This window comes from Alosa sapidissima, chromosome 18, assembly GCF_018492685.1.
Source record: "Alosa sapidissima isolate fAloSap1 chromosome 18, fAloSap1.pri, whole genome shotgun sequence".
NCBI lineage: Eukaryota > Metazoa > Chordata > Actinopteri > Clupeiformes > Clupeidae > Alosa > Alosa sapidissima.
In genome coordinates, this window is record NC_055974.1 from 4,645,165 (window position 1) to 4,671,872 (window position 26,708).

Sequence of the window (26,708 nt, forward strand, 5' to 3'; positions counted from 1 at the left end):
ATATACAGTGTTGATGCGACAATGTCCATAGTGTCTGTGCAAAGCTGATTTATATCAATGTAAAGTGTGATGACCAAATTGTGCCCCTTTCTTACTTTTAAAACCTTTAATGGTGTGTTATGGATGTTACGTTATGGATGTTACATGATGTGAATTTACAAGACTGGGGACTTTATTATACCTCAAAGCCGATAAAACATCTGTTCTGGTGGCATGTCAGTTTCAACGCATTTCAACTTAGTGTTTACAACTGACATTTCAAAGATTATTAGGTTGATCAAAACCACAGGGAGGCCTTGCCTAACCATTAGCAAAACAAACATAATATTAAAATACCTCCAGTGATTAGCTTAGCCATAGCCTATTTTCAAGTGGCCTAATAACGAAAATCTGAGCGATTATCTTCCTGTAACTGTCATACTAATGTTGTACAGTAACTGGATTATCGTGTTGGCTGGTGAAGATGGCTGACTTTGCAGCTGGAGTTAACATAGCAACCTCCTTCTGTTGCAGATCTGTTCAGCCTGCCGTTCACATCTGCTTAACACAGTTTAATTTTAAATGTGACGCGATATGACAGCATTTGAAGTGTCAGGTCCTCTGTAGCTAATACCCACAGAGTAACATGAGTAAGGGCAGCAATAAACTAGATGTACCGCATAGCGGTACAAAATATGACCGCCTCTCAGTCCTGCATATTCTCTTCGCAAAAATAAATCACGCTTGTCAATTTGTCTCCATCTCCTACTCCTGCAACTCATGTGCATGTAAATGAGTGTGTGCATATGTGAGTTTGCTTTTGTTTATAAGAGTGTGTGTGTGTGTGTGTGTGTGTGCATGTGCGTATGCGTGCCTGTGTTTGTGTGTTTATGTATGTGTGTGTGTGTGTGTGTGTGTGTGCGCGTATGTGTTTGCATGCCCACATGCGTATGCGTGCCTGTGTGTGTGTGTTTATGTGTCTGCATTCATGTGGCTGGATGTTTGTGCATGTGTGTGTGTGTGCTTGCTTGCCTGTCTGTATGTGTTTATGTGTGCTTGCGTGCGTGTGTGTGTGTGTGTGCATGTGCGTGTGTGCACGTGCGCGTGCATGTACTTTATGTGTGCAAATCACAAATGAGTGGGTATGGGTTAGGTTCATGCGGGCTCTTGAGACTAACATACCATAAATATTTTGTCATCTTGGGTGCAACGGTTCAGGTAGGGCTAGTTATTTAGGGGAGTGGCCACCAAGTTTCATGTTCCCTGGTGTTTCAGTAACCAGGGAATCACTGACCAAAATTGAAAACAAATACATTTCTTTTTTATATTTTAAATGACTTGTCCTGATTCTTCCTGTGGATCTTAGTGGGCACTGAGGAAGCAATAATTTCATCGCTAGTTTTTCATGATTACCATTTCAATTGTTTCATATCAAAATTCACTACTTAATTATGTGTTTTATGTAGTTTGTCGAGGACTGGTTCAGTCACGTCCCATCCATAACGCCAGTTTTTCCTACATAATGCATTACGAAAATGACGCATAGTTTCAAAAACACACTTTTTGTGTTCATTCAAGTCTCCTTCATGGTATATGATAGTTTCGGCAGTTTCCTTTAAAATTCACAGAGTTTGTAGAAAACCTGTAATCTCTCACAAAAGTGTGTCCATTTCATGTCACATCCATAACGCTGATAAAATGCCTTGTATTCTTAGGATGAAATTGATTATATGAAATTTGAGGATTTCTCAGTATTCAGAGGTTGCATTAAAAGTTATGCAAATTCATTCACTGATACTAATTTTGCCCCCACTCTAAGGCATTTTGTTTACCAATATGAGTCCAATTGTCACATCCATAACGCTGGAACTGCCCTGATGCAATAATGGGAATTCATCACATGTACAGTACACTGTAAATTGTATCTTTTCTTGCAAAGTAGTTTGTCTATAGATCAACTGTTGAGTTTCAAATTCAGTATTGTTGTTCAGCAATTACTAAACAACACCTTAAAATGTAGTTAACAGAGTTATATTATGGATAATCTAAACATCTGTAGGCATACTAAAGGGGACTATCCAAGTAAAGTCTGACTAAACTAATTAGCCGGCTTCCATTGAAAATGAATGACTCCCTGTAACTTTGAAACTCAAGCCGGCGGCAAAGCAGAAAGTTGAAAGTTGGACAACTTTATGGTAATGAGCTATGACGCGGTTCAGTGGCAAACGACCAACAACATAGAATGCTTCCACGTCAGAGCGGCCAAAGCGTCAAAAGCTTCCCCGTACTTTTTGACAAGCGTCCTTGACAGGGCGGCCAGAGCTTCTTTTGCAGCTCAAGTCGACTGCGGTCTGTACGTACAGTAAGTCTCAGTGCTCTGTAGGAGGTGTAGAGTGAGTCTGCTCAAATGAAAACTGCTCAAACGAAGGCAAACTATTTAGTGAAGGGAGAGCAAAACAGCTGGCGGGTTATTTTGGTCTGCTGTGTGCCTGGAGCTCCTGTACTTCTGGACCTCACAAAGGGCCTGCCTGGCCCAGCCACATTTCTCAGCTGTCTCCGGAGCTGACAGCCATCGGGAGCCTCCCTGGCAGGCCGACTTCAGAGAGAGAGAAAGAGAGAGCTCTGTCTGTCTCTCTGTGTGACTGAACCAGTGTAACAAGAGAGATAGAGAGTATGGAAAGACATAGAAGGGATATACTGTACATACAGGGGTGCAGCTACCCATTTTTTGAGGGGTATGCAACCCCCCCCCCCAATAATTATAGTGGATGGAATCCACTATCTTGAAATCTCCTGGCTTCTTCTTATTACAGTGCATGAAAATGCACTGTACTGTTCTTCCTAGGCTTCTTATTATTATTCCGCTTACCACTTTTTCCGCACGCAATTTCTCTTGAACATTTTAACTTAGAAACTTCATTCAAACTTTGTAACGTAGGTCTTCAAACAGATCGGGTTGCTATGTCTTTTCAACTTTGAAACGTTTATACTTTTTAAACTATTAAAGAAAAACTTTTTAAAAATCCCCATAGACTTAACATTGCCGATTATGACATCATAATACGGCCATTAAGCAATTAGAATCCTATGGCAGGTGTTCAGGCCACCTGGATCAACTGCCAGTCTCAGGCTTTAAGCATACAAACTGGCCCTATTAAGACTAAACATCCTGTTTAACTGCTTCCTCTGCCAAAAACTGTTTCAAAATAAAAGTCCTCACTACAATATTTCGCTATTAAACAATTTAACCCTTTAAACTACTGAACTTTTTAACTGTTCAGCCATTGTAACTTGTCATCAACTATGACTCCTACCCACTGTAGCTAGTTAGCATGGTTAACATAGCTAACATTGTTAGCATTTTTAGCAAAACTGCTAAAAATGATTAGCTAAGTTAGCTAAGTAACATGGTTAGCATAGTTAGCATGCTAGTTAGCATTTTTAGCAAAACTGCTAAAAATGATTAGCTAAATTAGCTAAGTAACATGGTTAACATAGTTAGCATGCTAATTAGCATAGTTAGCATAACTGCTAAAAATGATTAGCTAGGTTACCTAAGTCACATGGTTAGCATAGTTAACATAACTACTAAAAATGATTAGCTAGGTTAGCTAAGTCATATAATTAGCATTGTTAACATGTTAGTTAACATAGTTAGCATAACTACTAAAAATAATAAGCTAGGTTAGCTAAGTCACATGGTTAACATAGTTAACATGTTAGCATTGCTAACATAGTTAGCATGTTTCGCAAAACTGCTAGAAAACGTTAGTTAAGTTAGCTAAGTAGCATGGTTAACATAGTTAGCATTGCTAACATAGTTAGCATGTTTATCAAAACTGCTAGAAAGCGTTAGCTAAGTAGCATGGTTAGCATGTTAACATTGCTAGCACTGCTATAAAACATTAGCTAAGTAGCATGGTTAGCAGTTAAAAATCTTAGCATAACTGCTAGCAAACATCAGAGCCATTCCAACTTTCAGTTATCGTCAAATATCTACCTTTTAAACTATTTACCTTCAACTTTTAAACGGTCAACTTTTAAACTATCATAAAACTATCTATTAAACTAGCTGTCTATCAACAACTTTTAAACTATCTACTGTCTATCAACAACTTTTAAACTATCTACATTCAGCTTTTAAACAGTCTACTTTTAAACTATCAACTTTTATTAAGCTATGCAACCACCATCTCTATCCTAGCATCACCGTAGTAACTATCTCTGTATTATCTGTTTTAACTATACATGATATTTTACATCACAACTTTAGCATTTTCATGCACTGGTAATTCCTTGGAATTGCATTTCTAGTTATTATTATAACCTTTTCTTTTTACCTTTTCAAGAATTAATGCGACTCTAACCGCTTAACGTACAGACATGTTGAAATAACCGTTGTGAAGGTCTGGAGTGGGGCAAGAGAGTTATTTTTTCAGATTTTTAAAAAGGTTTATACTTTTTGAGAAATAGGGGATTAAAAATGTTAAAAAGCTAATTTTCCCCCCTTAGACTTCAAAGGCTGTGATGTCATAATGGCCTAAAGGCAGCTGCGCTTGTTAAGCTCCCAGAGTAGTTCCCGGGCTATTTAGAACACTGACACAGGTGTCACCTGTGAAATCAACTGTCTCAGCTTCTAATGCATACAATCTGGTGCTCCCTAAAACTACACATCCTGTTTAAGTGTTTCCCGTGTGTCAATATAAGTCACAGCCATATCTCATGCTTTGCGCATTATATCTCCAGAACGGTTTGACGCATGTGCTTCAAATTTGGTACAAGTGTTTGTATGGACTCAAAGATGAAGTGAGTTGATGTTGGAGGTCAAAGGTCAAAGCTCAAGTCAATGAACACTCTGAGTGTGATATCTCAAGAATGCCTTGACATACATGCCTGAAATTTGGTATGAGTATTTGTATGGATTCAAAGATGAAGTGAATTGATGTTGGAGGTCAAAGGTCAAATGTCAAGGTGAAAAACACCTTGCGTGTTATATCTCAAGAACGCCTTGACACACAAGGTCTTTTGGTACGAGGGTTTGTATAAACTCAAAGATTAAGTAATTTAATGGTTTTTTCCCAGGAATTTCCGCACCAACTTTAGCAGCTTTCCATCCACTATTGTAATTCCTCTGACATTACATTCTAGTTTACACTATTAGTGTGTATTAAATATATATATTTTTTTAAAGAAATTCTGCCAATTTCAACTTGAAGTATTGTTAAATGGTGCATTGTCACTTTAAGAGAGTATAAACTGTTCTCATAACTTCCTTTTGCCAGCTGTTGCTCACAAAAGATATATGGCTGATCCAACTCCTTTGTTTACGCCACAATGACAGCACAATATTAAGCTATTAATATTAGGATTGTTAGGAAATGGAAACATGTAGGCCTAATGAGTTGTTGCTAGCGTGACATTTCTGTTTGCAGTATGAGCATGGTAGCCACCTAGCTATCTGAATGGAATAGGCTATGTATCAATCGGCTTATGCTTACAGTAGCAAATGCTAGTTAGTCTGGTAACATGAAACGTGCCTCCAAGCATGTCCATGAACATGGACTTTTCACCATCCACTTATTTAACTACTGTCGCATCCCTTGACATGCCATCTCATTTCCCCTCTTTCTTTTTCTATTTTTAGCCCCTGACAGCTTTTATGCTTTATCCATCTTTTTCCATAGACAATAACTAACTACTCGTACCTGCTCACTCAGCGCTCACGGCGCCCCACTCCCTTTTCTATGTAAAAATTCTATGATAGAATCTATAGGGTATTTAACATTGAGGAAATGCATAAAATGATTTAGAAATGTACAACAGTAGCTACATATAGAATATACCAATTTTATTTTGACCATCGCTTTGGCGCCCCTATGCGCCGCATATAGCGCATACCCACTTTTTGTGCCACTGTGTACATAGGTGCAGATGGAGTTTAAAAAAAGAGAGGGAAGAGAGAAATAGACAAAAATGCAAGAGAAAAAAAGAATGGAGTGGGAGGATACAAAAAGGGAGGAAAATATTACATACATTACTCTGGAAGAGCAAGGACACAGACACTCAAGACTTCATGGCCAGAGTTAAAAAGCTAATGGATGAGAAGAGGTACTGGTATATGGGACTATTTGGTTTTTCCCCTTTGAAAACTCAGAAATTTGTGCAAAAGGCTTTTAAAGCATTTGTCACTGGGTTTGGATTACGACTCTTTGATCATGTTTTAGGGCTCAGCCTGCAACTCAAGGACTCCTAAATGAAACAGAGATGCTGTGCCTTCCCAGGATGCATCACTTCTCTGATGAGCTCACCTTCAACACCCAAGTTTGCTAGGATCTGATACTCTAATACCTTTGCACTGTAGCTTCTCAACATTGTGCATGTCTGTGTTATAAATTATTCAAATAGAATACTTATGTCTAGCCAGGCCCCTCCCGCCTAGTATCTCTCCTCATTTTAATTTAATACAGAGGACTCTGGCTCCTCTCAATGCGTTTACTTTTCCTCAATGGCGGGTTAATCAGCGTTGGTGACTATATGGCGTTATTTTCTAAATCGAAAGCAGTTGTGGTAAACATTAGTAGCAATGCCTGCAAACATCAAAAGGTTTAGTCGGAAGAATGTGTGAATTTATATTGCAAAGATAAATACAAAATGTCCTGACTGTAGGGTTGGGCACCGAAACACGGTTCTAATATGGCACCGGTGCCGACGCAAACGGTAGTAACTGCATCGAATAACGTGGATTTTGGTGCCTCATTTTGGTGCTTAAATGCGTTTTTTTTTTTTTTTATACATAATCTAATCTATCTAACATAAACACTGGATGTATAAACCAGAGGGGTGCACCACATAGGCGAGTGGACAGTGTTTGACAGCTTGCGTGAGCCCAAGTAGCTTACTTTAAAGATATCACAAGCTCCTGTCAAAATCTAGCAGTGGGCCTAACTACACACAAGCAAAAGGCTATGAAACAACATCAACAGTATATGTTACACAATGTCCTTGCTAATGCGCTAACTGGCATTTATTTGAAATGTTATCAGCAAAGTTGTAAGGTGAAAACTTTATTTCATGGTGTGTTCTAAACAACACAATGGCATGATATTAATCTTTCATGTGCATGAGGCCCATGTAGCATCACAATGAATATGAAGATCATGTTAAAAGTTAGCTGGCAAAAACATAAATAGGTTACATACCTGATGTCACTGAGCTGTCAAAGAGGCTACAGAACCATCTCCGTACATTATCGCTAATTAAACTCAGCTGACTGGTGTTAGCGCATAGCCATAGTTGCTGTTAAAATGCCTACTAGGCTACTAGCGCTGGGAATCTAAACACTTCAACACCGACATAATGTAGCCTAATATGTTCAAAACTATTGTGTGTTATGGGGGAAGACATGAAATTTCTTGAAGCATTTGGGAACACACTGAATTAACTGGAAAGTAGATTAGCTTGCTTGCAAATGTAGTTGTCCATGACCTGGCAGTTCTATGGCAAGTGGTTTTAACATACCTTATGGCAAACCGCCTACACTGGGTAAACTTGAAAGCAGAGCTTACCATTGTGTGTGCATCCATGGCAAGCTGTTTTAACATTTAAATGTATTATGCATAGGAGCAATGAGATATTGATAGTAAATTGAATATAATTCAATTTCATATTCAAATTTGTCTTATCAATAAAAAAAGCAATGCATGCTTTAGAACATTTTAATTTAAAACAAAGTACCGGTTCAGGCACCGTTTCGGCACCGGCACCGTTTTAAAAGTATCGATTTAGCACCGGTATCAGATAAAACCCAAACGATACCCAACCCTACCTGACTGGCAATTTGGTTTATTAACAATTTGTAAAGGTTAGGTGAAATAGGAAGGAATGTTACGTATCCCTGATCAATGTGATTGGTTAGGCTAAGCCAATGATTTCATAGTCTATGGCCATTATGAAACATTTCCCAGTGGAGAGTACCCAGACTCTCTTCAATAAGTGAAATGAAGTAGTGAGTCTGGCAAAACCATGCTTAAATGTCAGTGAGCTATTTCAGATTTGCCGTTTTAACACATTGGCAAAGATAATTACAATCATGTTTTACGTCGCTCTAGAGAGTACATATATTAATGTGAACATTAATTTCCACATTTTTAGCATAAAGCTGCAAAAAAATCAAATTTGAAAAGCTCTGAATATTTTCTGAATGATTTGTGAATACCTACATGAGCAGTATTTTTGAGATCTTTTAGCACCACTGGTAGAGCAAAGCTCTAAAGGTAAAAGTGATTGATATTCAGCACACTGATATTCAGAGCTGGGCTAGCATGCAGTGGCCTGAAAAGTCGGGGGTTCAATTCCTGTGGACCTTAACTTAATTGACATGTGTAAGTCGCTATGGATAAAATTGTCTGCTAAGTTAATGAATGTAACCTTTACAACTCATTTGTAAATGCTTTGAAAGGCATAGGAAGTCCTCACTTTAGATGAGCTCACAAAATATCCTCAACTAACCACTTGCAACTCCTGAATTAATCATGAATTATAGTATTAGGAAGTGGTTTATAAAACATTTATCCACACCTTAACTAAACATTAGCCTACATGTAGGTGTAAATGGTTTCTTCTAAAACAGATAGTTCCAGTCCTTGATTGTGATTAGCTGAATCGTGTTCGATGCCATTGTAAAATCCAGCAAAAACATACACCTTGGCCGCATTTCGTTCTATAATACTGCACTACCACAACTCGATACCAAAGTTAGAATAGCTGCGTCTGGAAGTTGCTTGGCAACCATTCTGATAGAGGAAATATATTTCTTGGCTAAAGAATGATTATCTATGAATACATCGTTACATTTCTCATTGCTGTGCCGTTATTTTATGAAATCTTGCCAGATATATGTAGTAACTGTTTTAGAAAAGCAATAAGCCACTCAAGTCCGTAGGTTATACTGAATTTACAACAGCTAAGGGGGTTTTTAGGCACTTTGCTTGCGGGTCGCATAAAGCATACTCCCAAGCATACTCCTATGACATTCTATAAAGCCCGCCCCATGCTGGATAAGCGGTTGTGATTGGTTCCTGAGTGTTTAGTGATTTGGGGAGGATAGCCAGATGTTTGGGTTCACCCAGGCTACCAGGGAGTGTACCAATGAAAATATACTTTTAAGTTACTACTAGGATACTACTAAGTTACGGGTGGCGTGTAGTGGCTAAGGAGCTGGGCTGGGAAAAAAGTGTCTGCTAAATAAATAAATAAAAGTAAATGTGCTTCAGATAGAAGTCAGGTGTATGAAACACTTGTTGTTTTCCCAGACACTTTGTATTGGGCATTGGAACTTCTCATACCTTTTTTTTCCTCTTTTCTGCTTTTCTTTGAGGACCAGAAAATCCCGAACGAGTGCGGAGGGGGAGTGGCGATGGTGGAGGTGGTGGAGATGTGGGGAGTAATCATATTTGTTTGCTTTTCCCTTCGCACACTCTCCCACACATTGTCTTCGTGTTTCATCTTGGACGTCGAGCCCGATATCACAGATCTCTGGATGTCGGCGCTTGTTTTATTTACTGCCAGGGATGTGAGGAGACCTCCCCAAACTCACTCTCTCCCAGCCTCTCTCCCCATCTTGCTCCGTGAGAACCTCCTCCTCCTCCTTTCATCCTCTCCTGCACACCTATAAAGCAGCAGACACTACTGTGATATTGGCCGTGAACTTTTACATCGCTTACACTGCGAAAGTGGAACATCCAGAGTAAACTTGTTTGTTTGTGAGTGTGTATGTGTGTGCGTGTGTGTTTGTGTGTGTGTCTGTACGCCTCTATGTGTGTGTGCCTCTGTGGGTGTGTGTGTGCGCGCCTCTCTCTGTGTGTATGTGTGTGTGTGTGTGCACATGTGACTTTGTCTGTGTTTGTGTGTGTGTGTGTGTGTGTGTGTGTGTGTGCATGTATGCACATGTGCCTCTATGCTTGTGTGTGTGTGTGTGTGTGTGTGTGACAGTGTCGACTGCTTTACTCAGCTATTTCGGGCAGCGCGGCGTCTAAGACTGCTTAATTACACAACGGGCTGGGGTTATGAGTTTTGATTCTGTATGCGCGTTGCCAGACAATTTGCCGGAGATGAATCCCACGGCGAGAGACGGGGAGGGGGGGAAGGCAGGGCGAGGCAGATGCTGCTGCCGGAGAGTAGCATCGGGGTTCAGTGCAAGCTGCGCTCGCAGGAGAAACACAATAACAGCTGGTATTTGTCTGCCTCCCATTTGGCAAACTGCTGCATGCGTCTATGGGTGTGCCTGTGTTTGTGTCTGTATGTGTGGGAATGTGGGTGTGTGTGTATGTGTGTGTATATCTATATGTGTGTGTCAGAAAAGTATGCGGAGACAGGGTTAGAGGAGGATAGAAACAACATACTGTGATACTTTATGGTGTGTGTGTGTGTGTGTACGTGTGTGTGTGTGTGTGGATAGGGGTGTTCATTTATTTATGTGTTTGTAGAGTTTTTGGTGTGTATGCACTTTCACTGCACTCTACTATTCTGTTTGGTTGCATCTAATTAAATCAATTAGAAATAAAGAAAGAAAACCATGTAATCAGCACTAGAGGAGCTAACTACAGAAGTAAAGGCTGCGCGGCTGAAGGAAACACCACTGTCCCAAAACAAAATAAAAACACACCCACCACAACTTGAACCACATTCTTTCCCTCCCCTTCACACTCACACACACACACACACACAGTCTCTCTCCCTTAGACACACACACACACAGTCTCTCTCCCTTAGACACACACACTCATACACACACAGTCTCTCTCCCTTAGACACACACACACACAGAAAGTCCTCCTTTGAGCTCTCCTGCTTTCTAGCTCGCTCCCGAGGCAATGACCTCGGCGTGGCCAAGGACTATGGTCCACCAGCGGGGGGAAAAGATGGATTCGGCTGCCCGGAATGGAGCTGGATTATCTCTGCCGAGCAGAAGTTGGAAGAAAGGAGGCAGCGGAGCATCTCGGCGCGGCTGAAAAATGAGCGGCTGCGATACTATTTCTCCTTTAATTCACAAGGGGTGGCCTGGCTTCGGCCGCGATAAGCCGCAAGTGATCAACATCCTCCGAGTTGGATGTGACTGCCTCCCTCGCTCTCGTACCCCCTCTCCCTCTATCCGTGTCTCTCTCTATCATTCTCTCTCTTTCTCTCTCTCTCTCTCTCTCCCTCTCTCCAGAGCATAGCTCCAAATCCAGTGTTTGGAAGTGCTGGCCGATGATTTTTCTCTTTCTTTGCTGAGCACTGTGGGGTGGAGGAGAGAGTGATGGAGAGTAAAGACAGAGAGAGAAAGAGAGGGAGAGAGTACCCCACACATGGTCAGCTGGCTGATTTATGGATATGGACCCTTTTCAGCTGGACCGACCAGCCTTCTCTCTCCTCTTCCCCCTGTTCTCCTCAACCCCCCAAAAGAGAGAGAATCCAAAAACCTTTCACTCCTTCCCCCCTCGTGCCACCCTCCTGCTCAGTCCATCTGACGGCCAAATTATTCTCTTAGCAACGAGAATGATCTACAGAGCCCTCTAAAGAGGAACAGACCACAGAGGGCCTCTGCTGGCTTGGCAGACCCAACAAAAAATATAAATCCTAAAACAAATAAACAAGCTGAGGTGATTTAATACAAAAATTAAACACAAAACAAGCGTAGCCTGGGTGTGTACTATGTTGGCTTAAACAAATTTATTTTATGACATTAGAAAAAATGCAATAATAAAAGGTCTTTTTTCAACATAGAATTGATTTAATTCATACAATACAAAAAAAAAAAACACATACTATGCATATATCCCCATGCCCTCTTTCAGCTTGCATATATTGTGTCTGACTGTACTCAGTCAGAGAAGGGTTGAGAGTATAGCAGGGTTGACTGAGGAGGCATAGCAGTGTTAGCGACACTCGGAGCCGTGGGCTCTGCGTGATGGAAAGTGGGCTGGCGTGCCGTTGGGCCTGTGGTGCTGTTCGCCTCGTCGCAGGGGTGACTCTTAAGCCCCTCTTTGAACAGAGCTATTGAACCCGGCTTAGGACAGCCATGAATGATTGCGGTCTAAACTACTTTCGGATCAGGGGAACAGTGGGCTTGTGATGGTGGTGTGTACAGTATGTGTGTGTGTGTGTGTGTGCATTTGTGTTTGTGAGTTGGGCTGTAATTTAGGCCTTGTTCTCCAGACTCCCCGCAAGCTCCCCATCTTCTCAGCACCCCACAACCCCTCCCTCCCACGCCACCACCACTGGGTATCTGCTTCCACTGTTGTCACAAACAATGAGTGCTGCAGTCTCTCACACTCTCCGCCATGATTACATCTTCACCTCCAAAATGCCAGCGTCCAAGCCTCCTTCATGGCTTGGCCTGCCTCGCTTAATTTAAGTGCACTAATTTATTCATCTCAAAGCGATAATTGCTCACCTTGACATAATTCAACGATGTCTCTGATTCGCTGTGGCAGATTGGGCTAATTGTGTTAACACTAGCAGGCACACTCCATGAGAGAGATAAAGGCTAATTCAGTCCTCCATTTTATAAAAGGAACAACAACTCAGACAAAAAGCATGACTCAGTGGTAGTTCTACCACTAACGGAAAATTGATGTCTGAATCTCCAGCCCACTCAATCTGTCCTGAATTCGAGTGACAACTTGTTTGTCTTTCATTGGGTCTCATTAACCTTGTGTTAAACTCGCTCCTCCAGAGCGACTGACACAAAGCTCTGCGCTGTTTGAGTGCTGCGCTCGCTTCATGGTTGATGGGCCACCGTCTCCGATGACTGAGGCATTCTCTAATCCGCATGAATTGCCTTTGGAGTTCTGACCTGCCAAACGCATCACTGTAGAATGAGGAGAATGAAAAAGAAGCCCTGTTCATATAGGCAACAGAGAAGTACAGTAGAATAGCCATTCAACTAAATTCATGTTGCACATGAGGTTGAAATGTATACTGTAGGACATGTTCACATAGATGTAAGTATACACATACACTCCCACAGTCAAAATAGCCAATGTAAAGCGATATAGTGTATGTGTTGTCCCTTGGAATAGAACCAATGTCTATAGTGTGTTGCTAAGCCCATCTGCTACTATGACCTTGTTGTTCTTAGAGCGTTTTCATACCTATTTTGTTTCGAATCACGGGCTGAATCGATACAGTTTTTCTCCATTGTTCCCTGGTTTCGTTTGTGTTCACATGGCAGCATTTATATCGGAACAAATGATATAACAAACCCACGTGAGATTAAACGTTGGTCTACAAACAAACACACGCGCGATTAAATTGTTCTCTGATTGGTGACATTTCACAGCAGAAGATACAGTAGGCTACTATCCCGCAGTCACCTAACGCCACATTTAACATAGGCTATTAAGAGTTAATGTGTGTGCATGAGTGTGTGCGTGTCCAAAGTCACAATACCAGCTAACCTACAGCATTGGCTGCACAAACTCCAGTGATCTCAGCAGGGGCGTGATGCCCTGATGCATCATGCCCCAGTCCTGATGCCCCCCCCCCCCCTGCATACTGTATATTCCAGACTTTTCAAGGGCCCTCTCTCCATTGGGGCCCTGGTAATCAGTCCCACTTCAGCGCCCCTGGATCTCAGGCTGTTCCACAAAGACCCCGGCGCATAGCTGCACTTGCTCTTCACCTCTCAGCACCTGTCGCCTCACAAGCTCCTTAACAGGATTAGCTCAGTGGCATTTAAAAACTTTTTTTTCCAATTGGCAACAATTTACATTCGTTGGTCATCCTTCCCGCTCTGTGCCCTCTCCCCACAGCCACCTTAAGGCCTCTTCCCATTATTAACAGACGAAGTGCAAAAAAAAAAAAGAAGGCCTGATTTTTGGAGACCGAGGCCCATCACAGTCCATTTGCCAATAATGAAGCGGAGGATTCACGGGATGGACTTCCATCTCTGGCGAATTATGGAAAGGCTACACCGTGTTACTCCTTCATCGGGGGGCTCTGTCTCCTGTGGTCGGCCTGACATTTCCTGACGTTTATTTGTTTCCCCCGCACTCCTCACGCCTTGAAGGTCAGTGTTAAATTGTTTTAGAGCGTGCAAATGAGGCAGACTCTCTGTCCTTTTTTTGGTTCTGTAAAAAAAAAAAACTGGTCTTGAGACTGGGGGCTCCTTCACTTTTTACACTTTCCTTGGGTTTGTTTCAAAATGCCCTTTGACCAAATCCTGGATCGTTGAACTAAACCCACATATTGTACATATTAACCTAGCTCTGCATGTAGTTGCAACTCCTCTGCAATGATGGCCTGAACAATGGATGAAGCAGCATCAATTGGAGAGATCTTTGGCATCTGATAAATAAATTGATAGGCCTACATCATATGCATATGCTTCTATACAGCTTTACGATAATATGGAGGGACTTTTTTATTTTATTTTTATTTTTAAAAAAAAAGCTAATACCTTTTGAGCTTGTTAGCTCTCTGATGTATATGGTTTCATCGATTACCTAACTCGAATCCCCCAGCCATCACCCTCCACTGGGACCGAAACAACAATCGCTTTATTTTGCAAAGCTATTTTCAGCGCATCCCTCGGGCCACCAGCCAGAAGCTATCCCGAGGAAGCTCGCTGCTCGCGCCCATTTCTGGGTCAAAAGAACTCCTTATTGTTTCATCTAAATCAGGCGTGCACCATTCGTTCTGTAATCCCCTGGCTTGGCACTGTGTATTTGAATATTTCATTGAAGATGGATGGATACCTAATCTTAGCTCAGAGCTGTGGCATTTTGTCACCAGTTCATTTTCAAATCACTCAGACACTACCCAGCTCTCATTTCCCTCTCTCTCTCTCTCTCTCTCTCTCTCTCTCTCTCTCTCTCTTTCTGTGAGGACATGCTCAGAGAAGCTGTCAAACTGGGAAATAGGATTACATCTGAAAATCATTATTAATGAACATGCATTACTATCAAAGATACAGGAGAGGCTTTCCATTTCTGCTAATTACTATCCAATACTGTGACTTTCTATTCATCCATTAAAGATCTATACAAAAGCTTCACAGGTCATATTAATTGATGACTGTGCATAATTTATCATGCTAATGTCTACATCTTGTTATGCGATGCTATAAGCCTGGTTAGGCATTTAACAGTATCTGTTAGACTTTTTTTAACTATAAAATGTTAAATGAGTGTTTTTAAATGTTTATTTCAAAATGCCATGCATACCAACGCCCTTCCCAAAATGACCTTTAATTCATCAATATTCCTTTTGGCTTTATTTGAGTGAATTCGATATGCACACAGCCCCACTCATGAGGCTGCAGACAGAGGGTTAGGTGTAGGGTGGGGGGGGTGGACCCTAAAAGCCTGGCAGTCTACTTCAGACTTCTGGAGTCACTGACACTAATACCTCAGTGTGACTGAAAATTAGATTAGGCCTCCACCATGATGAAGCGTACTTTTGCAATTAGGAACTTGATAAGTTAATTCAGATGTAAATGAATCTAACGTGCAATCACTCTCTGCAGTCACTTAAGTTTTTGATTTTCAGAGAGAGTGAGAGAGAGAGATGAAGAGAGAGAATGCCTCCTCATTGAAAAAAAGCTTGAAAAAAGTAATGATTCATTAATCAGACAAAATGATTTTTATTACTGCGGTGAAATGACATTTAAGTCAAACTTAATATGTAACCACTTCGGAGGAAATTGAATTCATTGCAAGCATATCAAATCAATGTGAGATCACACACATGAAATATTCAAAACATTTAAATTTCCCCTTTTTTCCCCTGAACAACAGAGCACCAAGGTTCAGTGCATCATGATTTATTCCTTTGTTGTGTTCTCCTCATTAAATAATTGATTGTTACATCCTAATTAATATCATTAGAAAGTGCCCCCAAAACACAAATTGGGTACATAAAACAACTTACAGTTACCAAAAACTGAAGCGAACGCATGGTTTATGCATCGCATTAATCAAATATGAGGCCAAAGGATCGCAATTAAAATCATTAGATATGGATGTTTACAGCATGGTCCTGCCATGACCTTCACCTCCCGTCCAGGAAAACACAGCAGTGGCTTCAGGGCGTAACTTGTTTGCTTTATTTTCCTGCCTCTTTTGTGAATAACAGAGATGCACAGAGGAGACGTCCTTGTTTGACACGTGCAACCCCACACGCCGCAGCCTGGTATCTGTTTGGGCAGGAGGCGGAGGCTGGAGCCTTGCAGGTGGGTTAGCCCTGATCCAGTCTGTGCTATGTGGCATGCGCCACCGTAGGAGTTGGAAAAGTAGGTTGCGCGCCGGGGCCAATTCCCATTATCTCAATAATTCAATGCTACAGTACAAGCACCCAGTGCATCCAATTACTTTGCATAATAGGAGGTAGTGTAATGTATTTGGATGATGAGACATTTCTGTGTATTTGGTTTATTGTCCACTACATACTGTAGAAATAAAGCATTTTCTTGGGTTAGAGGTTTGGACGGATTTGGGTTGGAGAGCATAAAGAACACTCATACATAATTAAATAAATGTGCTAAACTACAATTATCAGGTAGTGGCAGTCTGGTTTCCCCTTGTTTACCATGCATATAACAGTGGGAATGAAAGGGTTTTTGTTATTTCTCTTTCTGGCCAGTAGTGGAGGGGGGTTGAAGGATCCTTAGGATCCTGCCATTGTTAGATTATGCTGCTTTGGACAAAAGTGTCTGCTAAACACCAGACACTTTCATTTTTATGATTTTGTGCTGTTATGTTATGAAATCACTTATTTGTGGTGGTTAGAACCTCAAAGGAGAAATGATGATAAGATCAACAAAGATAAGAAGAAAACCAAACAAATGGGAAGCAAATAGTTTGTTCCTGCTGAACTTTCTTCTTCGCACCTTCACCTGCATTACTAGATGATGAAGTTTGTGCCAGAACACCTTGTGTGAAGCCATCCATATCAGAATTACAGGTTAAAAAAAAAAACAAAGTGACATTTTTTTTATTTCCTTGCTTCAAAGCGGCAGTGACATGCTAGCAATTAAAACTGAAGTGAGGTGTGTTTGTGAGTGTTCATGTGTGTGTGTGTGTACGGCAGGTTGTCAAATCCTGTTAATTGCTCTCTTCCTGCTGGTTTAAAGTTTTGACTCCCCCACCCACCCCCTCGGCCGCCCCCTCCAAGCTGTCACCACACGTACATTATTTACTGATCTAAATGAGAGAAAAATGTTTCGCCGACATTAATGACATCAGTTACCAGGAGGAGTGGATACAGAGCGAGAGAGAAGAACAAAAAGAAAAAAAGAAAAGAAAAAAAGATCTTCCAAACTAATTAATGTCAAAGTAGTTTCTGTTGTGTGGAACTTCTTGGGGTATTATGAACCTTGGACCCCACATACTTAGTCTGTGTCTTTAATTGTTATGATATTCTTAGTAAGTCCTGGGCCACCAGAAACAGAATCAGACTGATGTGAGATGGATGTTTAAATGTGTTTTTTAAATGTTAAACGTTTTTTTTTTATTATTATTTAAATGTTAAAATTATTTCCTGTGTTGTAATCTCAAATATACACAGCAGAGGTGTTAAATTCCTATTGCTATAGGTAGGGGATTATAGGTATTGCTATAGGAGATTATAGGTATTGCTATAGGTAGGGGATTATAGGTATTGCTATAGGAGATTATAGGTATTGCTATAGGTAGGGGATTATAGGTATTGCTATAGGAGATTATAGGTATTGCTATAGGTAGGGGATTATAGGTATTGCTATAGGAGATTATAGGTATTGCTATAGGTAGGGGATTATAGGTATTGCTATAGTTAGGGGATTATAGGTATTGCTATAGGTAGGGGATTATAGATATTGCTATAGGAGATTATAGGTATTGCTATAGGTAGGGGATTATAGGTATTGCTATAGGAGATTATAGGTATTGCTATAGGTAGGGGATTGTAGGTATTGCTATAGTTAGGGGTTTATAGGTATTGCTATACAGTAGGTAGGGGATTATGGCATCAATGTAATGCCTAATACTGAGAATCAGAACCCAGAATCTGAGCAGAGGTGTTAAATTCCTATTGCTATAGGTAGGGGATTATAGGTATTGCTATAGGAGATTATAGGTAGGGGTTTATAGGTATTGCTATACAGTAGGTAGGGGATTATGGCATCAATGTAATGCCTAATACTGAGAATCAGAACCCAGAATCACAGCAGAGGTGTTAAATTCCTATTGCTATAGGTAGGGGATTATAGGTATTGCTATAGGAGATTATAGGTATTGCTATAGGTAGGGGATTATAGGTATTGGTATAGGAGATTATAGGTATTGCTATAGTTAGGGGATTATAGGTATTGCTATAGGTAGGGGATTATAGGTATTGCTATAGGAGATTATAGGTATTGCTATAGGTAGGGGATTATAGGTATTGCTATAGGAGATTATAGGTATTGCTATAGGTAGGGGATTATAGGTATTGCTATAGGTAGGGGATTATAGATATTGCTATAGGAGATTATAGGTATTGCTATAGGTAGGGGATTATAGGTATTGCTATAGGTAGGGGATTATAGGTATTGCTATAGGTAGGGGATTATAGGTATTGCTATAGGAGATTATAGGTATTGCTATAGGTAGGGGATTATAGGTATTGCTATAGGAGATTATAGGTATTGCTATAGGTAGGGGATTATAGGTATTGCTATAGGTAGGGGATTATAGGTATTGCTATAGGTAGGGGATTATAGGTATTGCTATAGTTAGGGGTTTATATGTATTGCTATAGTTAGGGGTTTATAGGTATTGCTATGCAGTAGGTAGGGGATTATGGCATCAATGTAATGCCTAATACTGAGAATCAGAACCCAGAATCTGAGAGTAAAAACTGATGAGACCAAGATCCGCCCTTCAGCATCCGGCAATACATCCCGCCCACCTGCTGTCAAAGTCATGCCAAAACTCAAGCAAGAATCTTTCAGAACTGAGAGCGGAACTGAGAGAACTGAAACTAAATACTAAATTAAATGGTTACACATTTGACATATAATGCTTGTAAAACATCAGTGACAGTGCTCTTGTTTAAAGAACGTTATACAAAGCAACCTTCAAGGACAAAAAAACCATCAAGGACAGAATAGTTATCGAGAGCATTTCACTTGGGTTATCAAGCAGGCACATTCTCTCATTGGTGTTTTGTTGAAGTAGGCCCACAACACCTCCAGAGGACTCGACAAGTGATGTCTGGCATCCCGTGATGAATGGTGATGGTTTGTGACTTATGATGGATAAGGACACGTTACAAACATCAACAAGTACCACTCCAGAAACACAGCAACAATATTAGACATGTAACTTACTCATTTCAGGTCATATCAATTAGTTTGTGAGCACTTTGTCAGCAGCCTCAGATATGCAGTTACACTTTTTACAGTTCTTTTTCAGTGATGATACTGATCATGTTTACAAGGAATGGCAATTGCATGAATTCTGAAGAAAGAATAGATAATGACATGATTGAATTGATAATTTTAAAGTGTCTGAAAATGTGTGTGTGTGTGTATGTGTGTGTGTGTGTGTATGTGTGTCAATGTTTTTGAAAGAGCAAGACACAGTGTTAAGATGAGCCACAGCACCAGTCACCCTTGAGTGATGTCGTCCTTCAGCTATGGCGACTTGCACGGAAGTACCTACTAAGCAATTTATTAAAAAAAAATGGTTTAAATATCTTTCTAACTCGCCGTTGCCTTCTTAAGAAAAACCCAGGGACAGCACTTTCTCTCTCTTTCAGTCCCTCTCTCTTAAACTCTTAAATCACATAACTTGATTTGCAAGCCTTTTTCTCAAAAGAAAGCACTTAAGAAGTAAATCTTGGCATTAAAACCGGTACATTTTTATCTTGCATAGACAGTAAGCCTCCTTGCTCCCTATTCAGTCAATGGTAAATTGCCAATTATGGTGGTAATTCTTGGCCACCATGGCACACAGACGTATAGAGGCCGTGATCTGTTGCAGAGCTGGTTGCCTGTCGGATATGACATAAGGGTTAGTGTGTATTTCTTTAGCACTTAATTAATGGGCAATACCTTCCTCTGCGGAGATGTAGTCCCTTTATTTAAATTGATATATTATAATACCCGGGCGTCTTTGTGGAGAGGGTAGAGGCTTGGGATTTTGAGAAGCAAATCTATTATTAAAATAAAAGTAATATCAATTTTGATTCCATTTTTTTTTTTTAATTTTGAGTCCATAGCTAATAGAAGAATGAACTGTTCATCTGCTTTGTGTAGATGACTGGTAAAATGTATGGATTTATGTGTACAGTATGTACATCGAATTATGCTGTCAATTCTCACCTTCAAATTAAAAACAAGATTCTGTTGATCTTCATGATCTTCACTACTTTTCGAAAATGTGAGGTGTGTGTGTGTGTCAGGGCACACATTTGCCATTGCATATAAGGATTTCTGTCCAGAGCTCTGCTTATTCCCCCTTAGCAGCCTGGTATGGAAATCATTTAATTCCTTCTCATGTGGCCCTCAGCAAGAAGGCCATTGTTATGTTATTATGACAGTGCAGACTCAAGTAGGCAATGCTAGAGTACCTCCTTTCTAATTTTCCATTCAGTCTGCATAGCCTCACTCATGTCTAAACAACACGCTCATTTGCTAATGGCTGGTAAAACAGCCAGGATAGGTCTTGCCCTGGGACATTGAGTATGTCAAGTTGAAGTTGTTCCTCCTTAAATCAATTAAAATACAGTGTATGAGCTGGGTGCACAGGGATTGCAGCAATTAGTGAAATTAGCTTGAAATAAATAAATAAATAAATAAATGCTTACAACATTGCAGAAACAATAACAGAGTTGTGCATATAAGGCTAAGATCTGGGTTGTTGTTAAGGATGTTTACCTTAAGGGACAGTATGGTGATTGGGAGTAATGTGTTCCAAATACTACACTCTTAAAACAAATGTGTTGTCCTATATCTGGACACAAAGATGTGTTAAAAAACAATGTAAGTTGTGTTGTTTTCAACACATTCGTTTTTAGAGTGTACATACACCTATGGTACACGTGCTGCACCCCATAAAACATGTGAATGACAAGCAATGGATCAACTGATTGCAAAATCCATTGATCTCAACCGCTCAGAAAATGCTGGGAATATCGAACACTTCATTCTTCTTGTACTCCTTTTCTTGTACTCCTTTTCATCTTTCCCTCAGTTCTCCAATTTTTGCCAAGCTATCGATCTCATGTGACTTTTTATTGTTGTTGACCAGAATCCACAACATTGTGGGTAGTGCCACATGTCGGACCACAATGGTTATGGTTATGGATTTAGCAGACGCCTTTGTCCAAAGCGACACATAAATACAAAACAACATAATAATATTTAAAATTGAACAGGGAACAGATTAAAATGTAGGTCAAATATAGTAAGGAGAATAGTTGTAGTACACAATAATATCAATTCAAGCAATAGCCTAATAAAAAGCAATGTAAAAAAGGGGAAAGGCAATAATAAAACAATAATGTCAATTCAATCAATAATATAAAAACAATGACATGCTAAGACTACATTAAGGAGAATATCAATAATAAACAATAATGTCAAATTAATTAACAGCCCAATTAAAATAAAACAACATTATATAAACCATAACACATAAGCGCTTAAACAACTAAGTATATGTTGAATAGGAATGTCTTTAGACCCCTCTTAAACGACCCAAAACTACCACAGGAACGGAGAGCACTGGGCAGTTCATTCCACCAACATGGAACCACTGAAGAAAAGAGTCTGGAATTAGACCCAGTTTTCATGACTGGTCGACACAACATACGCTCACCAGAAGACCGCAGTGGGCGGTTGGGGATGTAAGGCTTGATTATTGAATTAAAATAACTAGGAGCAGATCTAGTTAGTGTCCTATAGGCCAAAGTGAGAGATTTAAATTTAATTCTGGCTACTATAGGGAGCCAATGGAGAGTAACTAGGAGAGGAGTTACATGTGTCCTCTTTGGCTGATTGAAGACCAGGCGTGCTCCAGCATTTTGAATCAGCTGTAATGATCTTGTTACACAATAAACAATCAATGCCACTGCATGGGGAAATGAGCCGCTCTCGCCAGAAATTGACCCACAAAGGGCCAAAATACATATATTAGGGCCAATACATGATACTACAATACCTTTAAGGGCAACGGAACATTTAACTACAGACAGTCTGAGTGGAATTTAGTGGAAGTGTGACTTACTAGCTAGAGATAACGTTCAGAGATGATCTTATATTTTCATTTTTTAACAGTAGAGAATTTCCCCATCTAAGCACCTGCTAGAACTTTTTGAGGCTTGCTTAGATTGGTGCGGTATTGCCATAATGGCAGTCTACTTTTAGCTGTGATACCTTAATTCCAAGATATTACTTCCTTTCATCCCTATCTCTATGACGTCTGATATTCCTCCATGAGGTTTCTATCATTTCTTCTAAACCCCCTCTTTCCAAGTCCTTTCCCATCCTCCCCCTGTCTCTCTTCCTCTCACTCACTCCCCTGTCTCTGAACAGAGCACACTGTAATGTAGTGCTGTGATGTAGACAGTTGCCCCAACCCTTAGTCAAGCAAACACAACACACAAGGGCACCCACAAATTCTTCAAAAATCCACTACATTTAGTTCACTGGGATACTGATATTTATTGTATGTACTCTCTGCGTCAACTCCAGGCTCTGAAAGATAGAAAGAAATTGTACATTTGTGTACAGTTGAGTTGTGTACAATTGTGTTTGCACCACAGTGCTACAGTGGTGACCTAACCGCCCAACTGCAACACTGTGATATTGGTTAGATTAGATTCAACTTTATTGTCATTGTGCAGAGTTTGTGTCTAACCAGAAGTGCAAAAAAACAGAAAAGTGCAATGTGATATAAAGTAGTTGGTGCATAGACAGGACAAAATATATAGTGTAGTGTACAGTTGTTTTCAGAAGGTGGTTTAGAGTAGTATAAATGAAATATAAGTATGTCCAGTGTACTAGCAGTAACCTTATAAGAGCAGAATAAATATGGCTAAGTAATATGAGCAATGTATAAACAACATGTACAGATATGTGCAATGTAGTGGCAGCACCATATATATATTAGTAGTAAGAACAATATATAGGTACATGTATGTGCAGTGTATAAACAGAATATATTACAGAAGAACGGAATAAATATAGATATTTAATATGAACCATATTGAAACCCGAAAACCAACAGTGTGGCCATAGTCACAATTGCTAACTCTCCCTCCCTCCTGTGCTTCATATAATCTGCAGACTCATTCATCATTACACTCAAAGTGTTACTAATGGAAGGCAGCATAAAAACCTTTCTATTGTTTCCATAGATTCCACATGGATTACATGCACAGGCTAACACCGGACCCTCTAATCTCAGTTGAGATTAAAAATGGGTCTAGGGACCTTTCATTCACTTCTGATCTCCAAGTGAACACCAGTGAACATGTCTTTCTTGTAAACGAAGGTTTTGAAGTTTACACAATTCCAAATTAAATACACGTCTAAGTAGTTTCACACTGGCGCTATCAGCGTAGCCATTGTTTGTGTTGAACAGCACAGCAAATTGTAGTCCTCTGTCTGTTATCATATAGAGACCGCTACGTGCAGGATAAGTGGTTATGATTGGTACCTGGGTTTTGGGTGATGCGGATATCGGCTTGGGAATGTTTCCAGACAGACATGCAGTAAATTCAAATTTGCTAACATCTTTGTCTGGGTTCACCCAGGATACTACACAGACACATCAGCACAGTAATCCACACGATCATGACAAATTGAATATGAATATAATGAATGTGTAACAAATTTATAAATGTAAGGCATTAAGGCATTAAATGGCATTAAATGTTGTTATGCTTGTGACACGTCCAAAAACACGTCCTTGACTAGGTGAGACCACTTATTCACCAGTGGTATTTGATAAGTCTTGCTACTTTGGTTTGACCAGCCCCCAGAGCAGTGACATGAGTTTTAAAATGTACTAATTGAAGGTGCCATAAGTTGCCATGGCAGTTTTCAGAGATTTAGTTGTCCCTTTTTTCATCACAATATTTCTCTCTCTTCAGATGTCTCACACAGCCGGCATGTTTTGGCACCAGACAGAGGTGTAGCAGGTAGGAGGCACTCTTGGAAGTGAGATATTTCACACGTCCATGCTCTCTCTCTGCAGTGCTCAAAAATATAAACGGCTCGATGACCATGCTGTCACCTAGCCGTGAAAACAAGTGAAGTAGGGTTCTAATTTGATAGCTATGAAGTGCCATTTCAACAGCTGGCTTTTTTACAGTTATGTACTGTACATGTCCTTCAGTTATTTTAGCACGCTCTGGAACAGCTCACATACAGTACAGTGTTCTCTGAGAGCGATGGTGGTGCCATCCGCACGGCCAAGGTACATTAGTGCCCTTCACCCTGCTGCCTTTCCGCACCCACCCACACACACACACACACACACACACACACACAGTCACATTTTGCTGAAATTAATCACCATCACTTGGTATACAATTAAAATATGGCAAGTAAACACCAATAGCGAAAGCTTGGCTAATTCTTCAAAAGTAACCTTTTCCACCCTTTTGCATGCACAACCGTGTCCAACACACCACACTGGGGAAGGCCAAGAAGGGAGATGGGGGTGGGGGGGGGGGGTCACATACGAGTTGCTTTAGAAACACTGGTGGCTCTGGCTGGGCACCTTTGCAGGTAATTGAAGGTGATGTGTTTCGTGCGTAAATGCTCCAGACACTTTCCAATTCATCAGACGCCCCCGTGCGTATATATGCATGGGAGTGCACGCGACCCAGATAAATTCAGCAGTGGCGCGGAGGATGAAATATGGCTCCCAGTAGGGGGCCAAAGGGAGCGCTGTTCCGGGGAGAGAGGAGTGGCGCAGGAGCAGGGGCCTTAAGAAGGACCCGCGGCTGATCCATCAATGTCAGCTAGCACCACCGGCGCAGCGGAGCCGCGAGACAGACGCCACACGCACCAACTCTGGACTCGCCAAAGCAATGTGGGACATGTGTGCGACAGAGACAGAGGGGGGGGGGGGGGCTACATGGACCACCATGTTGGAGGGGCCCCTTTTGTTTGTCACAGGAGACAGAGAGACCGAGAGAGAAAGAGAGAGAGTGAGGGAGAGAGGATCTTTGGGGAGACGAGTACAAGTAGGCCAGGTGCGTGAGTGTGTGTGAAGGTTGTGACAAGGTCTCTCCCTCTCCGCTCTCTCTCCCCCACACAGTGTTCTCTCCGGAGTTAAGGGAGGTGTTGTCATATTTATAATAATAACCGCAGTCTCCACGGATATGCCAGGGGTTTTTGAAGGATGAAGCCATGCAAGACTGTTTGCTATAATTGTGCAATTTAAGAAAACATTCACAGAACTGTTCTTTCTACAAATTCATTTTTTTCTGCGAAATATAACTATTTATATTAATCCTGCCATGTTTGGGTTTTATGTGATGGTATGGACTTTTCAGGGGGGAAAGGCAGCTTACTTAAAGGCTTTGTTGCATACCCTGATTTTTTCCCCCACACCTACAGTAGATGAAAGCCCAGTGAAAAGAAGCTTCCGCTGCATATACTGTATTTGGGAAATCAGCTTGCTCCAGTTAGGCTATATTTTTGTACTAATGTGTTTGTGTGTGTGTGTGTGTGTGTGTGTGTGTGTACAATAACATAAATAGATGAAAAGAATGGCAGCTATATTGTATACATCTCTATAATGTACCAACCTCTGTTCTCTTATTCACACACAAACATTGTCACTGACAAAGGGGGCGCGAACAGCAAGCCGCTAACGATGATTTAAAAAATTCATGCCAAATGCACCCGTTATTGTGTGGTCGCTGGCTCGCGGGGTAATTGTAGCTCTCTTTTTGCAGCATATGCTTCGCTGAAAGCTGTGCCTGGCGAGTGATTAGCATAGCCACATTTATGTATTTATTCATGTCGAAAATTGGGCAAGCGTTCCGAGTGATACTTTCATGGGCGCTCGGCTTTGTGGCCTTTCTAATATCCTCGGCTGTTTGCTCTTTGCTGCGATCTGAAAGTAGTTTGTGGCTCTCCTTACCGCTCTCCGCACCAATCAAATCCACCACCACCACCTCCCCCATGAGGACAGGAAGCAGTCGTCATGGTGACGCTTATAACCTCTTAATTTCGAGGAACGATCTTGAGTGCTCTGTGTAATTTTCATGTTTTTCGCTCCCTCCCTCCCTCCTTGTTCTCTCACGGCTTGTCTGCCTCTCAACAACCCATTTTTTCTGTCTCTCACACACTCTAACACTTAACTTATTTTTCATCACATGACTAAACTGTCAGCCAAAGCACTCTCCTGTATGCTGTATGTTGGCGTGTCACTGTATAGAACAATATGTGAGTTAATGTGAGTGTGTGTGTGTGTGTGGGGGGGGGGGAGAGAAAGTTACAGTATAAAGTAAAGTCTCAGGCGCAGGTGAGTGTCCTTTACTTTAGACAGTGAACAAAGGTACAGAAACCCAAAACCCCACAAGAGTATCCTAATGTCCAGAACACAGTTCAGCACACGGTTATTCCAAGAACAGATCTGAAATGTTCATCCAAGAACAGATCTGAAATGTTCATCCAAGTAGTGAGGTGCCCGTTCAAAACATACTATTCTTGTAGAAGACCTGTAGCCCTTTTACATACCCGCAGGTAGGCCTACTTTAGA

General features: G+C 40.9%; 1 long non-coding RNA gene across 1 annotated transcript; it reads left to right on the plus strand.

The window, feature by feature from the left end:
* The first annotated feature begins 5,640 nt into the window (after positions 1–5,640).
* Positions 5,641–26,708, plus strand: LOC121690072. Its single transcript, XR_006024983.1, has 3 exons — positions 5,641–5,753; positions 14,643–14,644; positions 26,697–26,708. It is a non-coding gene; the product is annotated as an uncharacterized LOC121690072 (long non-coding RNA).